The sequence below is a fragment of the Lepeophtheirus salmonis genome, chromosome 14 (assembly GCF_016086655.4).
Source record: "Lepeophtheirus salmonis chromosome 14, UVic_Lsal_1.4, whole genome shotgun sequence".
In the NCBI taxonomy this organism is placed as follows: Eukaryota; Metazoa; Arthropoda; class Copepoda; order Siphonostomatoida; family Caligidae; genus Lepeophtheirus; species Lepeophtheirus salmonis.
In genome coordinates this window covers 43794006-43810591 of record NC_052144.2, presented here as the reverse complement: position 1 = coordinate 43810591, position 16586 = coordinate 43794006, and the positions used below count along the sequence as shown (strand labels likewise).

At 29.8% G+C, this 16586-nt stretch overlaps 1 protein-coding gene across 3 annotated transcripts in view; it reads right to left on the bottom strand.

The window, feature by feature from the left end:
- The window catches only part of LOC121129638 (ras-associated and pleckstrin homology domains-containing protein 1), a 50015-nt gene extending 41208 nt beyond the window's left edge, over nucleotides 1–8807 (bottom strand). Inside the window, exon 1 of one of the 3 annotated variants that reach the window (XM_040725366.2) lies at nucleotides 8393–8807. The gene's annotated coding sequence lies outside the window, so the exon portion shown is untranslated. The remainder of the gene's footprint in view (nucleotides 1–8392) is intronic. The other 2 variants (XM_071893345.1, XM_040725367.2) reach the window with 2 other exon arrangements.
- Nucleotides 8808–16586: the final 7779 nt, after the last annotated feature.

Genomic DNA, 16586 nt, shown 5'->3' with positions numbered 1-16586 from the left:
TTTTCACATTAATGCGAAATCATTCCTCTCCGGGTCTGAGAGACCTTTTTCGTAAGAGAGCCTCAGGCAAAATATATAAAGGGACTTGACTCCATGATTCTAGCGGAGCATTTTCTAGTAAGGTATTTGTGAAGATAAGTTGTGTGTATTTCATTTTAATTAAGTCGTTAACGGCAGAGGTCCTTGGGACCAATCGAATCTTCAATGCCTCTTTACCGATTATTTATAAAAATGAGATAATATGTGAACTTTACCTAAATCTTTGGGTAGCTCATAGGATAGCCTACACGCTGCCTGTTACAGGTGCCTCCACAGAGACGAGCTTTTCCGTGCTTAAATATATTAAAACAGAAGGAAAAAGTAATTTTTGAAAAAAATATATTGTTTGTGGCGTGAATTGGATTAGAGAAGAAAGTCCGATACATCGTAAATACATACGTCATTGAGTTAAATTAATAATTACATTTCTATGCAAGGTGTAACCTCGCTAACACAAAAATATCCTATGTATTTTGTTGTCAGCTGTCGATTCTCTCGTCTGACTTGATACGTCATGGCTATTTCATAATTTATTATTTTTGATGAATAAACAAAGAAATAAGTTATACGATACTTATGCCCGTTTCTTAAAGGACAAGAATACAATTTCTTGTTGATCCTTCGTCATATATAAACATATTTGGGTAATTTTATTATTTCTATGAAGAAATTTTAGCTATCATATACAAAATCAAATATACTGCCGCGTTTTTAACACAATATTATATTATGGTATCGAAGTAAATACTATGTATGTAGGTTTTGAATAGTATTAAATATAAATACGTAATTCATTTTAAAAATTGTGAATAAAGAATATGACGGTGATAGTCTGGCTATAAGAGATAAATAGCAGTTGGTATGATTGCCTTATTTAGCTAACTACCCGATGATTTTGGGCCTTTCTCTGCTTCTGTTTGGATGAAAGGTTGCGATAGACAATAAAGGCAAGGACGTGTATAGTGGTTGAAAGATTAAATGTTTGGTTGTATGATGGCTTTTTTTTGAAAAATGGGTAAAAGGCTGGAGGGTAGATGTTTCAGGCAATAAAGTCACAGGGGGTAAAAGGGTAGAGTTAAGGGCTCCAAATAACCATTCAAAAGTCATGTAATTTAATATTTTTTCTCGTAAAACAAAGTAAAAAATAAATTAAAATACTATTACATTCAACCATATACACAATATGTACATTGTACAATTTAGGTACGTGGATCCACCCACGTAGATAATAATATGTTGATATCAAATGAAAACAGGTTTTTGCATTGGTCCACCAGGTTTTTATAGGTACAACCATAATAATTACATCTTGTCCCTACATAAAATAATGCGTTATTTGCATTGAAGCCCTCCCACAAATTTGTGCATCATGCTACTAATAATAATCCCTACCACAATTAGGTATGAAACAAATGTAATGTTTTCCTAAATTGACACCTATGGTTCATATAAAAATTGCTCATGATTCAAATCAGAGCGTTATGTAATAAGAAAAGAGGACTCTCAGTGAATAATGTGTCTAAGAACTGATAGCTGGGATTTCATATCTTATCCATTTGCTAAAAATAATATAATTTAAAAAAGTGTCATGAAATGAATTACTATGTAATTCATTATATATGTACCAGGCGTTCAAAAAGTATGAGACCACTTATCACGTAGTTACCTTTATTATATCACGCAACCTTTCCTGAAAAAGAAGCCCGAAAAAATGCCCGAAATCATCTGGTAGTTAGCCAAATAAGTTAATTACACCAACTGTTATTTAATTTTTAAGTACTCTGAGACATTCACTGATATTATTTCTGCACAATTGTACACACATATATATATATTCATAAAATTAAACTCCAACAAAGTATTTTATTAGATACTGTATTATAAATTTGCTTAGTAATATTTTGTTATAAGCGTCGCTAGAGAATTGTATTTGTGTATGATAGCCAAAACTTCTTCAAAGAAATAATAAAATAGCCAATATATATACAGCAACTACGAGGAATCAGCAAGAAATTGTATTCATGTCCTTATGGAAATGTAATTGTTTATATCCTTTTCTCCTTCCTCTCAGCTGATTGTAGCTGATCTAATGAAACGTCGTGAGCCTTTTTCTTTCTCTCCTCCAAAACATTCTTCAAATTGTTAGGCTTACCATGTTGATTTTTGGTTTCTTTTAACATCCCTATTCTACACTGGATCAGAAAGGATACATTTAAAAAAATAGCCTTAACTTATCAAGTTAGATGAGGGAATCGACAGCTGACAACAAAATACAAAAGGAGGTAACGCCGTGTTATATGACGATAATTAAAGAAGATTTGTAGAAGTGTTTGATCAATAAAATTGGAACCAAGAAAACAATAATTTCTGAACCAAAGGCTTTTGGTCATAACAGTCTCCTTATCTGAATCCTTTAGACTTTTCAATAGCGTGGTTGGAGTCATTCTTTGACATATGTCTCCTGCTAGCCTTCTGAGCTCAGTTGGTTTGACATCCGATCGTGCCCTACACACAAAAATCCATCAGATCCAGCGAGTTTGGAGGCCCAAAGTCCGGGGAGACAAAGACAATTATGATTGTCATGCTGGACCTTGGGCATATTGAGTACAAAGCCTGTAGAGTCTACCACAGGAACACCGCCAACCTCAAACCCTCTGTGGAGTCCCATGTGAGGAAGATGTCCAGAGCTTACATTGCTTAAGTACTTACTACTTCTGACCTCGTCTGGATGCTTTAAATGAAGCTTATGGAAATCAAATTGATAAATAGTAGTCTTCATGATGTGTACTCAGGAAAAGTATAAGAGTTTTGGTATGTTGCGGATGGTTATGTATCACAGTGAAAGTTATCAAAAACTTTTTGACCAACCAGTATAATAATATGGGGTTATACATTTATGTCATCCAGTTGACGGGGAGGGGATTTAACGGATTGTAGGTATTGATTTTTAAATCAGGATGTGTTTGAGGGAGGGTGTATTGTATATTTGGAAGTTCATTACATTAAAACCTGATCACTATTTCACTGATGAACAAAACCTTTTCTATACGAAGTAACTCATTGGTCTTCAAGATAACCAATATATTTTATTTACAAATCTATACTACATACATCAATATAACACACTTTTCTAACTGGGAACCCCTGGTGCATAAAATCTATGAAAACCAAAGAATGAAGGATTCACACAGTGATGGGCAAGTTAACTCATCTTTTCAACTAGTTAAGGTAAAGTTAATTATTATTTCATTTTTTAATAACTAGTTGAGTAATAGTTAATGTCGATTTCTATGAAAAAGAACTAGTTAAGTTAAAGTTAATTTGAGTTTAATTTTTGGGACTAGTTACGTTTAAGTTAATTTACTTTAGAGTACTTTAAGTTAAATTAACTAACCCAACCTTGGTTAAGTTAAAATTAATTTTGATATTTAAAAAAAACCTATTTAAGTTAGTCTATTGAGCGATTTATCAAGACTTTATAATAAAAACTATTCTGCCCGTTTTTATGGCTGAGATTTTCTCTACTTCCAATTGAACAATCAAGAAAAAAATAGAGATTCAAACTCCCAACAAATTATGTTGCGAAGCAAAAATCTATGCAATATAAATTAATTAATGAAATGGAGGTCAAAGAAGGGTAAAATTTTAGATTTTTATAGTTTTTATATAATTTTAAACTATATGTAAAATTATAAAAATATCGGAGATAATATAAAAACAATTTGGGTTGGACTGACCTAGTCCCAAAGTTTGATGATAATAAAGATTGTCTACACAGTGTTTAACTAAATTATTAAAGAACTAACAAGATTTTTTTTTTTTTTTGTACTTCAACTGAGAATAAAAAAATAATTTAACTGTAATTGAACTTATAAAATTATGATTAATTATAATTTAACTTACTCCTCCCAATCAAATCCCATTTCGAAAAAGTATCAAAATGAATAAAGAAGCACATTATAAAAAATTGATCAAAGTTTATTCCCGAGCTTATCCCATTTAAAGAAGGTCAAAAAACAGCTCAGGAAGACTGAAAACGAATTAAAGAGTCTCCCGAAGAGTAGTAAAACATTGTTCAATCATTGGAGGGCAAGGCTGCAAGAAGAAAATCCATTTGATTAAATTGGTGGGATATTAATTATAAAGATACTCCAACCAATTTAAGTGAAAGTAATATCAAAGATTAATTGGGGGAGGGCGGGGGATATCAAGTTTTGGACAAACAAAGTCAGGGGTAAGGTTAAAATTGTATTTTTACCTCACATCATTAATGTTAATAAAAATGTTAACAATTAATAATTTGAGAATGAATTTGACAACTACATAATATTACATACTTTTTTCGAAAATATTCTACCAATTGAAATAATTAATTTTCCATTCAATTCCTTTGAAGAGTAGCTATGGAACTAATTGGGATCTTTGTTGTATCTCTTTTGTAATCTTTTGTTTTCAAAATGTGAAAGAAAGTAAGGAATCCAAATGAACATATGTGGTAGTTATTTAACTGTTAAAATATTCTCTATATTCATCAAATTCACTCACATTTTCCTTTACAAAAGGTGAAAGAAAGTAGAGGAAGACAAAATTTTCGAAAAAAACGTGAGGCACTTAGCTAATTAGAAGTTTTTATGAGCCATTTTTATTTTTTTTAATCCTAAAATTAATATTTAATACAAAAAAGGTTGAAAAATTAAATTTTTTGGAAATAAAAATCCAAATCTGTTCACACAAAATTTGAAAAATTAAATTTTTTGGACAAAAAAAATTTGAAAATCTAAAGTAGTCAGAAAATATTTAATTTTTGAGGGTAAAAAATTATCTCTCAAATATTACATTTTTGTATAAAAAATTCAAAAATCCATAGCTATTCACCGAAAAAAAATGAAAAATTAAATTATATTTCAAATATTAATTTTTATCGGAAAAAAATTTACAAAATCTACAGCTGCTCGCAAAAAAAATTACAAAAATTATATTCCACATATTTAATTTTTTGGAAAATAATTTAAAAAATTACATTTCAAAGATTTTATTTGTGTACAAAAATTTTAAAAATCCATAATTTTTAAAGAAAAAAATTTGAAAAATTAAATAAAATTATTTTATTTTTTGGGGAAAAAAATCAAATATTACATCTAGTAAAAAAAATATTCCTTAATTTGGGATGGCTACAGCCCCTCCAGCCCACTCCTCGCAAAATATATTTTGATCAAGATTATTTTATGTTGACACACCACATATGTAAAATATTTTTTTAAGTCTAAAGCTGTCTCGAATCCTATACAGGTCGTAATGTTAATTCTTCAATGTCCCTAGTAACTATATCTGACATACCAATAACAGACTCCAGTTAACACAATGGTATCCCAAAAACATCAACAATTCCTTCTCTTATTTGTCAAAAGATTTCTACTATAATCATTTCCCTTATTAGTGTTCAAAAGTGTTTGATTGGTTCATCTTCAATTGACTCTTGTTAAGGAGTGAACAAAATGAGGAATATTTCCCACAGTTGAGTAGAATAGGCTAACTACTAGTTGATTTTGATGACGTTGTCATCTTAATTGTATCACGCAACCTTTGATTCAAAAAGAAACAGGGGGAAAGGCCCGAAATCATTTGGTAGTTAGCCAAATAAGTCAGTCATACCAACCGCTATTTATGTCTCTCCCATATTATTTATTCACCATTTTTAAAATAAATTACATAGTATTTTATTGGATACTGTATCATTTGATTAAGAGAGTAGTTATGAGTAGTTATTTCTATGAAGAAATAGCCAAAATGTCTTCATAGAAATAATAAAATGGCCAACATATATATAATATAAACAACGAGGGATCAACAAGGAATTGTATTCCTGTTCTTTTGGAAACGGAGTATCACTATAGAATAACTGATTACTTTGGGTATTTATCAAAAAGAATAAGTATTGAAATATGACGTCAATACGTATCAAGTGGAGAAGAGGGAATCGACAGCTGATAACAAAATACATAGGGTATTTTTGTGTTAGCGAGGTAACACCGTGTCATGTTGTCCCTTGTGAATGAAATGTTGAGAAAATCAATGAAGCGGACCCATATGTAAAAATGTATAAAATATGAATATAAACTAATTATGCGTGAGCTTTCTCATGAGAGACGGGGAGTAACACAGAGGAGATTTATTAGCAGAGATGGGATTTGTGTAAGAGCGCAAGGAAAAGGCGGGAGTGCGAGACATATGGTAATATTTAATAGAGGCCTAAGTGAATATCGGGTGCCTGATACATGACTTTGGAGGGAGAAAATGAACTACTTCTATAAAGAGGATTTAATAGAGGTTTAGTGCAGGGAATATATATTATAATTATATTTAAAAACATCAATATTTATTTCATTATGCATTTTTAAATCAATTGAGAGTATAGATAGGCGAAATTCTACTGTAAGTGGGAGATGTTGACATCCCCACGGCTGATTGAATAATGGGAAAAAAAGATGAAGGAGCGCACGCTCAACCTTTTTTTTCTTTTATTGGGCCAAAATATATGTACTATACAATACTGTTGTGTTGATATCCATATTTTTCGTACACATTTCCGTATTTTTAAATACTTTCTTGACCAAAATGATAAAACGTTAAGAACAATTGGTATTAACTTGGAGTGGTGTCCGTATGATTTTGCTTAGGCTCGGATAATTCTACTTTTTATAGTCACGACTGATTAAATAATGAACAGAAAGAGCATGTGCACAACCGTTTTTCCTTTTCTAATTGTTATTCTTAGTTTTTTCTTTACACAGATCCCAGCCATAGTTATTAGTGTAAGTCTTTATTGTCCTTCTTACATTTGGGTTTATTAGTTTTATCTCACGACGGATTGTAGCTGATCTAATACAGTCCCATGGCAGCTAAACAGCTCTCCTTCCAAACGTTCTTCAAATTGTCAGGAGTACTGTGTTCATTTGCGGTTTATTTTATTTCTACAGTTGTTCAGAAGTCCGATTTATCATACGGAATATAAAATAAAACTGACGTCATCTCTTTGACAAATTTATATGGATATACATGGTTATACTGGTGATCACTTTATAAATTATACATCAAATATTATTTAGGTGAGAATGGAATGAGATTTCAATTGATCTTACGTACATTTATTTATGTAGATGATGACGAAATAAAAACTTGGCAGTTACAGCTTCTTGATTTCCACTCTATGACAATATATTAATATATATAATGATAGATGACACTTCTCATCAAATTGTGTATTTATTTTTTTCTTTTCTCTCTCTCTCTATTAGCTTCTAAACATATCATGAATTCAGATTTCAGTAGTAATAATAATATTAAAACTATATTAGGCTGGAGGAAAAGTAATTTCGTATTTCCCGGCACTTTTATTTAAATAAGTATATCTTGTTCATTATTGGTCACATCGGATAATAGGATAGATTGTTGTAAGAGGGTGAGTGTATACTACAAACACTTTTTGGACAGTATTGCGCTTGGCGGTTTAGTAGTGAATTATCGTGCGTAAAGTATGAAAGTCTCAAAATGAAGAAATTTGCCCATATTTTACATTTTTCCTTACTAAAAGGGGAAAAAGTGTTTAAAGTGATCAAGAAAATTTGCAATGGGGCTAAAACTCTTTTGGTTTGTGTTGCATAACAGTGGTCCGAACATTTTTCTTCCAGCTCAATTCTGCACTCTACTGTGAACAACTCGACCATTTGAAGCTGGTGATGGAACAAAAGCTGACAGGATTGGTGAATAGGAGACGATAAGACATCATCAAGTCAAGGCCAGGCCGGACACATCTTTGATGATACGCCAGAAGCTCTGGGAGCTTGGACGGGAAGTTCTAATGTGCCGGCCTACAGTCTGGACCTGGCACCAAGTGCTTACCAACTGTTCCTGTTTCTTGCGTGTACAAATTTATCCTCAATAGAGGCCTGTGACAATTAGTTGTCCAAGCTTTTTGCCAATAGGTGTTATGAAGTTGGATAGCCAACAAGTCATTGAACGAAATGGGCCATACATGGCTTAAATCCTTAATACTTCTTATATAAGAATTGAAATAAAGCAAAAAATACGAAATTACTTATTCCCCAACCTAAAATATCATTCAATACTTTAATTGCTTCATAGATTTGCACACTTTTACATATTACAACATATTCGTTAGTTATATATAAACAAATCTGTTGTAAACTAAAAAATATATATAATATTTGTATTGATAACTCACGAATTCGAATACCCGGAGTACAAATCAAATCACGCAACCTTATACAATTTGACTTCCCCCTCATTCCTTTTATGTACATATGTTTATAAAAATAACGTAAAATCATCTTACCCTTTAAAAAACCTCTAATAATAATTTAATTATTTCCTTGTAAGATAAATCTTCTTCTATTATTTTCACTACACTAAATCTCTTAGAGTATAGGGGAGTAGAGCATCACTTTTTCCATTCTTAGATTGTCCCATGACTCTTTCGTCTTGGATAAAGTATCTATCTAGGTAGGTAGGTATGTAGGATGGGGAAAATCTTTCAAGATAGTCTCTGAGGAACAAAGTTTTAATAAATAATGTGAGTTTTATGTACGTGCTATTGCGATCCGCGATGTTCGAAGTAAAACAAATGCCAGCCCGTCTAAGGGGTTGTTGATTTTGCGTTTGCTTTTTCAGTTTCTTTCCCTTTGCCTTCGTTTTTCTTAGATGCTACTCTAGTACTAGGACTTCTAAGTACTGTCTAGCAAAGTATGTGTACGGTAGGTATGTACATCTATTTATTATATTAGTTAGATATTTCTCTGTGCCAAATTTTGTGTCTTGGGAGACTGAGAATACACATAGTAATAATAATATGTTATCTCATATGCAGTCGAACGGACTTTCAATTTCCTATGCGTCAGATTAGGTCTTTGTTTTTTTTCCAAAAAAACAAAATAATAATAAGGAAACAAAATAAAAAGGTAAAAAATGTGGATTCATTAGCAAAAATATCTAAAATATGGGGGCAATATTTTTTTTTTATAAACATTCGGGCAAATTATGCACCATAGCAAAAATTTTAATATTTGAATTTTTTTTTGAATAGATACGGATTTTTTTTTTACAAAAAATTAATAAAAGTTTTATATTTAAAATTTAATTTTTGATTTTTTTTTTCCATTTTTTTTTTAATTAAATATTTGAATTTTTGTTCTATAAAAAAACCAAGGATTTAAATTTATTTTTGAAACAATTAAATTAAATTTTATAAAAATTAAGAATTGTGTCGGGGGGGAAAAAACCCCAAAACAGTTTGTATTTACAAAAACTCCTAAAAAAGAACCCAACACCTTTCTTTGACAGTGTCCTAATATTCTAAAACTGTTAGTGGTTAGCAGAGATGGGGAAAAGTCCTTATTGTGCAAGTCTACAAAGTTGAGTCTCAATTCTTTGCTCACAAATTCAAATCCTTGAATGTTTTAATCATCGAGTTCAGTTCAAAGTCCTCAGAAAAGATAAGATATTTGAAAGAGCCTTATATCTAGTGAAAAAATTGAAAGGGCTTTTAAGTTAAGATCGAGTTTTGAGTCCAAGTCCAGAGTAAAGTCTATGATTGTGTGATCAAGTCGGGTGGCAAGTATTGAGTTCAAGTACTCACCTCTGGTAGTGAGGCCAAGTGTCTTTTCTGGGAATCAAGATATAGTCACCCCCAAGGTTAATAGAAATACAAGGCTATACCATAACGCCTGTACGACTGATGTTTGACTTCCACCACCACTTTTTAATATTGACGTCATAGTAGATGAAAGATTGTGTGTTTTGTCAAAATCTGTTTTTCTTGTTCAGCAGTTGGTACGATTCATTAAATTGACAATTCTAGCAATGGTGAAGTCATAGACTATGAGTGATTGCGTGTTTATTCAAAATCTGCCTGTCTTGCCCAGGAGTCGGATTGAAAATTCTAGAAAGCCCGATTACATCATGGTCTACCCTTGTATTTCTATTAACCTTGGTCACCCCTAATCTAATGTGTAGCATTGTTCCTATACCTACTTATATAAAATACTAGCAAATGTTTACCTGACGTTGCTCGGGCCAAAGAGGGAGCGGGAAATCACATTGACAATGGTCAATATTATTTCTTTTTAATAGTTAGACCCCGTTGGTGAGGCTAACATTATAATATATCTATTATTATAAATTTAAAATTTACATAAATGTGTTATAAACTTCAAATAACAAATCAACATATATGCATCAAAAAATTGTCTAGATGATGTGTCCATTTTTTATTTATGTAAAAAAATTGACAAATCGAAATTTTCAAAGAAAATTGGAAAAACTTTTTTCACAAATTTTTGGCAAATAAATTAAGTAAATAACATTGATTGAAATTGTAATGAGGAACTCAAACCTACAAAAAAAAATTGTGCTCGCAAAAACAAAAAGTATGGAGAGCTGCAAATATTGCTAAAATTTTGTAATGAAATGTTATAGAAATTGAAATTGTAATGAGGAACTCAAACCTACAAAAAAAAATTGTGCTCGCAAAAACAAAAAGTATGGAGAGCTGCAAATATTGCTAAAATTTTGTAAGGAAATGTTATAGAAATTGAAAATATTCAATAGAACATCTAGAGTCTAAAATTCTATGTACAAAATACATCAGTTTATGGCATATCTTTTTAAAAAATTGATGTTTGATAAAAAAATGTTATTTATATTTATACGCAAACGAATCTTTAGACAAGTTTCTATAAATTTTATTTTATTTACGAATCCCAATAACGTATTTGATTGGAAGTTTAACTTTTTTTTTTTTTGCACCTGAAAAAAACGAAATGACAATTTTCACTGATTTGTTTTTGTGCCTATAACTGTTTTTACTTTGCATAAATTTAGACAACTTTATTATTTATATAGTTGTTTTTGAGACGACAATCACTTTTTGATTTATAATTCAATCCCCTATCTAGTCTCCTTGCCCTCCAAAAAGCAGTTTATGTGGTTTGGTTATAGAAAATAGCCTGACCAGGTTCAAAATTGTAGCCTCCTAGGTCCATAATGGACACACACACACAAAAATTATGTTTTATATATATAAATATAATTTTACATCAAATCCATGAAATAAATATTGATGGAATTAATATATTCATTTTGATAAGCTTTTAAATATTATATATATCAGAAAAAGCTGTTCATCGAATGTGTAAGATTATTATTAAATGATTTTCTGTCAACAAGTCAACAAATAATTCTCTTAATCTTTATAATTGAGTCTTTATATATAACAAATGAAATATATTGATCGTCTTCTTAATTAATAATAAAAAGTTAGTTTGTTTGTGGGTCATGGAAGGAGATTGCAATTATTGTACTTTTGAATGATGAATGTACAAATATCAAGGGTGCAATGTTATATTTAATAGTGTTGATGTATGTTTTAAAAATAATATTCTGCAAAAAAAACAAAAAATGTGAATGAGTTGATGAGTTATTGATATAATTTGATTCGTGGGGTAAATTTATGAGGGCAATTTTTTTTTAAGCGGCTAACGTTAAGTACTCGTTAATATCTGATTTCTTTAATCCTTCGACAAAAATGTCAGGGGCGTCCGTAGGGAGTGGGCTGGAGAAGTTGTAGCCCCACCACCAAATAAAAACATTAAGGAGTATTTGTTTTTTCTAGAAAATTTATAATTTGAAATTTTTTATGAATATCTGTGGATTTTTGAAGGTTTTTTCCTTAAGTTTAATATTTTAATTTTTTTCCCAAAAAATTAAAAAAAATTATGAATAGCTGTGGATTTTTGATTTTTTTTCTTCCAAAAATTAATTTTTTTGTGAATAGGTGTGGAGTGTGGATTTTTGAAATTTTTTCCACAAAGTTTAATAGCACAAGTTTCTTTTCAAAAAAATAAAAATAAATTGTAAATAGCTATGGATTTTTGACATTTTTTTTTTTCAAAAAAATGTAACTGTTTGAAAATAACTCTGGATTTTTGAATGTTTTTCCAAAAGTTTAATATTTAAAATTTTTTTTGAAGAAATTAAAATAGTTTATAAACAGCTGTGGATTTTTGAATTTTTTTTCCCAAAATTTATTTTTTTGTGAATAGGTATGGAGTGTGGATTTTTAAAAAATTTTTCCACAAAGTTTAATATTACAAGTTTCTTTTCAAAAAAAAAAAATTGTAAATAGCTATGGATTTTTGACATTTTTTTTTTCAAAAAAATGTAACTGTTTGAAAATAACTCTGGATTTTTGAAGGTTTTTCCAAAAGTTTAATATTTAAAATTTATTTCCAAAAAATTAAAAAAATTTATGAACAGCTGTGGATTTTTGAATTTTTTTTCCCAAAAATTTATTTTTTTGTGAATAGGTCTGGAGTGAGGATTTTTGAAATTTTTTTCTACAGAGAAATTAATATTACAAATTTATTTTCTAAAATTTATCAATAAATTATAAATAGCTATGGATTTTTGACATTTATTTTTTTCTAAAAATTTAATTGTTTGAAAATAACTCTGGATTTTTGAAGGTCTTTCCTAAAGTTTAATATATCAATTTTTTCCCAAAAAATCAAAAAAATTTGTGAACAACTGTAGATTTTTGATTTTCTTTTTCCAAAAATGTATTTTTTTGTGTATAGCGGTGGATTTTTGAAAAAAAATTTCAAAAAGTTCAATATTCCAAATTTAAAAAAAAAAATTTAACATTTTTGAATCATTTTTTAAATCCAACAACCTAAAAAAAATACATATATATATATACCTGCGAACGCCCCTGAAGGTAAATAAGAAAACAAAAAATTAACAATGTTTAATATTCGTTTCCTGTTTCTTAGGTTTTATGGAAGGGGAGATAAATCTTAATGATCGGTGTTTGTTCATATCCAAATGAGACTCCTTCTGGGTAAACTTCCGATAATAATTGATTTGATAAAGCAAAATATGTTGTTGAATTCAACAAACAATAACACGTCTCATCTATGCAGTGACCATTGAATATTGAGGGATTATATCTCTTATTTGTGGAAAAATCCTCCAATCCCAATATTCTCATATTTGCTATTTATGGATTTAGCAGTGTTAAAATTGCAACGTCCCATCTGGTTTCGCCATAAATCGTAAGGACAAGTCTAAATCGGACGCAAAAGCCGTCCCATTGAGCAATCCTTACCAAATGTAGTCATCATAGATATAGGTAGAGCATTATTCCGCTCAAAAAATCCTGAACGTGCTGCCGATCCAGCTCAATTAAAAATGAGTGTGCTCATTTTTTCGCATGTATAGAAGTATTTGAATTTGACAACTCTTTATAATTGCATTTAATTGACTGAAGTTTATATTAAAAAATGAAGAGAAAAAAGGCCCAAGAACGCATAAAACTTAAAGATCTAAAATTATATTTAAAATATTAAAAAAATCCATAAAATGATTAATTCAATGTTTTAACCGTTAAATATTTTATTGATTGACAAGAGTTTTTAAAGTTTTTCTGTTGTACATTACTAACCTTCTTCTTGTAATCTTTGAAAATTATTCATTAGGGAAAATAAATTTGCATTTCCCGGAACTTTTATTATAAATAAAATAGACTTAATTAACATAAGTGTGTCGAGAAATTTATATTTGTCTCTTGGAGTGCCTTGGGCAAAAAGACGTTTGGAAAGCACTGTCTTAGAGAGCATGTTATTACGAGGTTTCGTGCATTATCATCCAGTGTAGCCTGATAATTAGTTTGAGCTTGAACACAGGGGTTTCAAGTTTTTGAACTTATGATTGCAGGAGATTTTGAGATCTAATGTCTATTTACTACATAAAAATTTATGAAAATCGTATTTTAGTTGGACCAAAAAGAAAGAGTTATCTTTCAACGTAATCTTCACACACGAAGGAGCTGGGGGTGTCTCTGAGGTAACTGATGTCTGAGTCATCTTAGAGTGGCTAGGTACATGAGAGGCAAACCGGTCTTCAAACGGAAGACAGCAGAGAGCCACAGATACAACATAGAAAAAAGATTCTAGCTGATCCTGAGACATTACTTCAACCTTCTTTTCTTGCAATCTTTAAAATTATTCATTGGAGGGAAAAGTAATTTCGTATTTCCCGGCACTTTTATTTAAATAAGTATATCTTCTTCATTATTGGTCACATCGGATCATAGGATAAGGGTTGTAAAAGGATGAGTGTATACTACAAACTTATTTTTTTTTGGAACTGTCGGTCCTCTGAATTTTTGATAAAAATATCCATGGTTTATTGAGCCAAATAATCTATATGAGATATGTATTAAGATTATTGTACGTAATTGCATGGAGGAAAAAAAAAATATTATATTTTTCATTATAATACAATATGATACGAACATATTATATTCTTACTTCATTACATAATTTATTTTATTATTTAACAGAATAATTTAAAAAAGGAAAACACCCCATTGACGTCACGTGGGATCGATTTTACATTCTTTAAGGACCGACAAGTGGAACTTAAATAAAGACGGACACAACACTAACAATGACCCCTCTGGTTCTGGCGCCAATGGTTTTGAACGTGGAATAGTTGAATTAGAATTAGCTCCTTTTAAACTGTGAACAATTGAACAGAGCAAGCTGAGACGGTTGGAAAAAGCAAAGAAGGTTCTAAATTTTCTAAACTCGGGGCCAACAAAAATTCGAGCAAAGGAATATACAGACTATTTCTCAGCTTTAGTGAGACATGTCTTCAGAACAAAAAATCAATCTGGAACCATGTCCTTGGACGTTGTGGAGTCTGTCCTTCCATTTTTTTGAACGCTCATTGCAGAATAGTTGAATCAGGATAGAATGCTTACATTATAGTTTTTTATTTATTTATAGCTCAAGCCCTCATTTAGTCTCCTGAGCTTTGAGAAACTGGAACAATTTTCAACTATTACACAATAACAATTCTATATTTGGGAAGGGAAAAAGTTTTTAACCAATAGGGACGTCCACAGGGTGCACGGTTTTTGGATTTTTTTTTGTAAAAAAAACCAAAAATTTCAAAAATTCATAGCTATTCAAAAAAAAATTTCGAAAATTAATTTTTTCGGAAATAACTCCAAAATTAATTTTCAAAAATCACCAGCTGTTAAAAAAATATTTCAAAAACTTTTGTATTTTTTGGGAAAAAATTTTTAAAATCTAAAGATATTAAAAAAAAAATTGAAATTTTTGGAAAATAATTTCAAAAATTCATAGCTATTCACGAAAAATTTGGAAAATTAATCTTTTTCGAAAATAATTCCAAAATTGAATTTTTTTTTGGTAAAAAATTCAAAAATCACCAGCTGTTAAAAAAGTATTTTAAAAATTAAAGTTCAAATTTAGTTTTACCTTCTTTTTTTCGGCATAAAATTTTAAAAATCTAAAGCAATTCATAAAAAAAATTGACATTTTTGTTAGTCAAAAAAAATTGACATTTTTGGAAAATAATTTCAAAAATTAATAACCATTCACAAAAAATTGAATTTTCTGGAAAGTAATTTCGAAACTTCACAACAAATTAAATTTTATGAAAAAAAAAAATGAACGATTATATTTATGAGAAATTTTAGGGTTAAAAAATATTTTAAAAATTAAAGGGAGGCACCCCTGCGGACACCCCTAACTACTTATTGATTTTGGCCTGTTTTCGTGGGGTTTTTTTTTGGTATAAAAGGTTGCGTGATACAATCAATGTAGCAACTTGCTCTATTTTATTGAATACAGTAGATCCGGACATTGCCTTTTTAGCTTTCTTAAATGTATAAGAACTAGGAAGCTATTACGTCTAATAAATATATGTATAACAAGGAAGGTTAATTAATTATAATTTGCAGCTTTAAAAAATTGCTGTTTTTTTTTAAATTACAACAACAATGCAGAAGCAAATGTATCATTCAAAAAACAACATTTTATGTATAGTTTATGATTTTTTTGATGAGTCCAATTTTCTTTCTTCAAGGATGAAAAGATTATATATCAAGCATTAATCAAATATTTGAAATTATAACTTGGGAAAATATTGATTCATATTATATGTATATGTTTCAAATTTTAATGTATTATTATTTAATACGTTTGAATCTTTATTATTAATTGATGAACAGCAAATAATATATGAAGGAAGAGAGTGGATTTTTCTTGACTCTTGTTTTTGACATTTCCTCAACATGAGGTTTTCTGAATAAAAGTCAAAAGAATTTCCCCCTATTTCACCTACATATATACACACATACTTACATTTCTCGTAAAAGTAAGCATTTTGTTCCTATCATAGATATTATGTTCTAAGGCGTAGATACACAATACACATATTGTACATACTATAGCCTACTAAAAGTACCGGGTGTTCAAGTGAACTCTGAACATTACTAATTCAATAATTCATGAAAGTTGAGAGATTAAAATTAATTCATATTTCGATATATTAAAGCATAAACAATTGGTTACAAAACAGGTCAAGCCTGAGCTCTCTAGGTTATGGACATGTCAAGAAAATAACACTTGAACGTGATAGACAAATTTCCAATCGTGCAC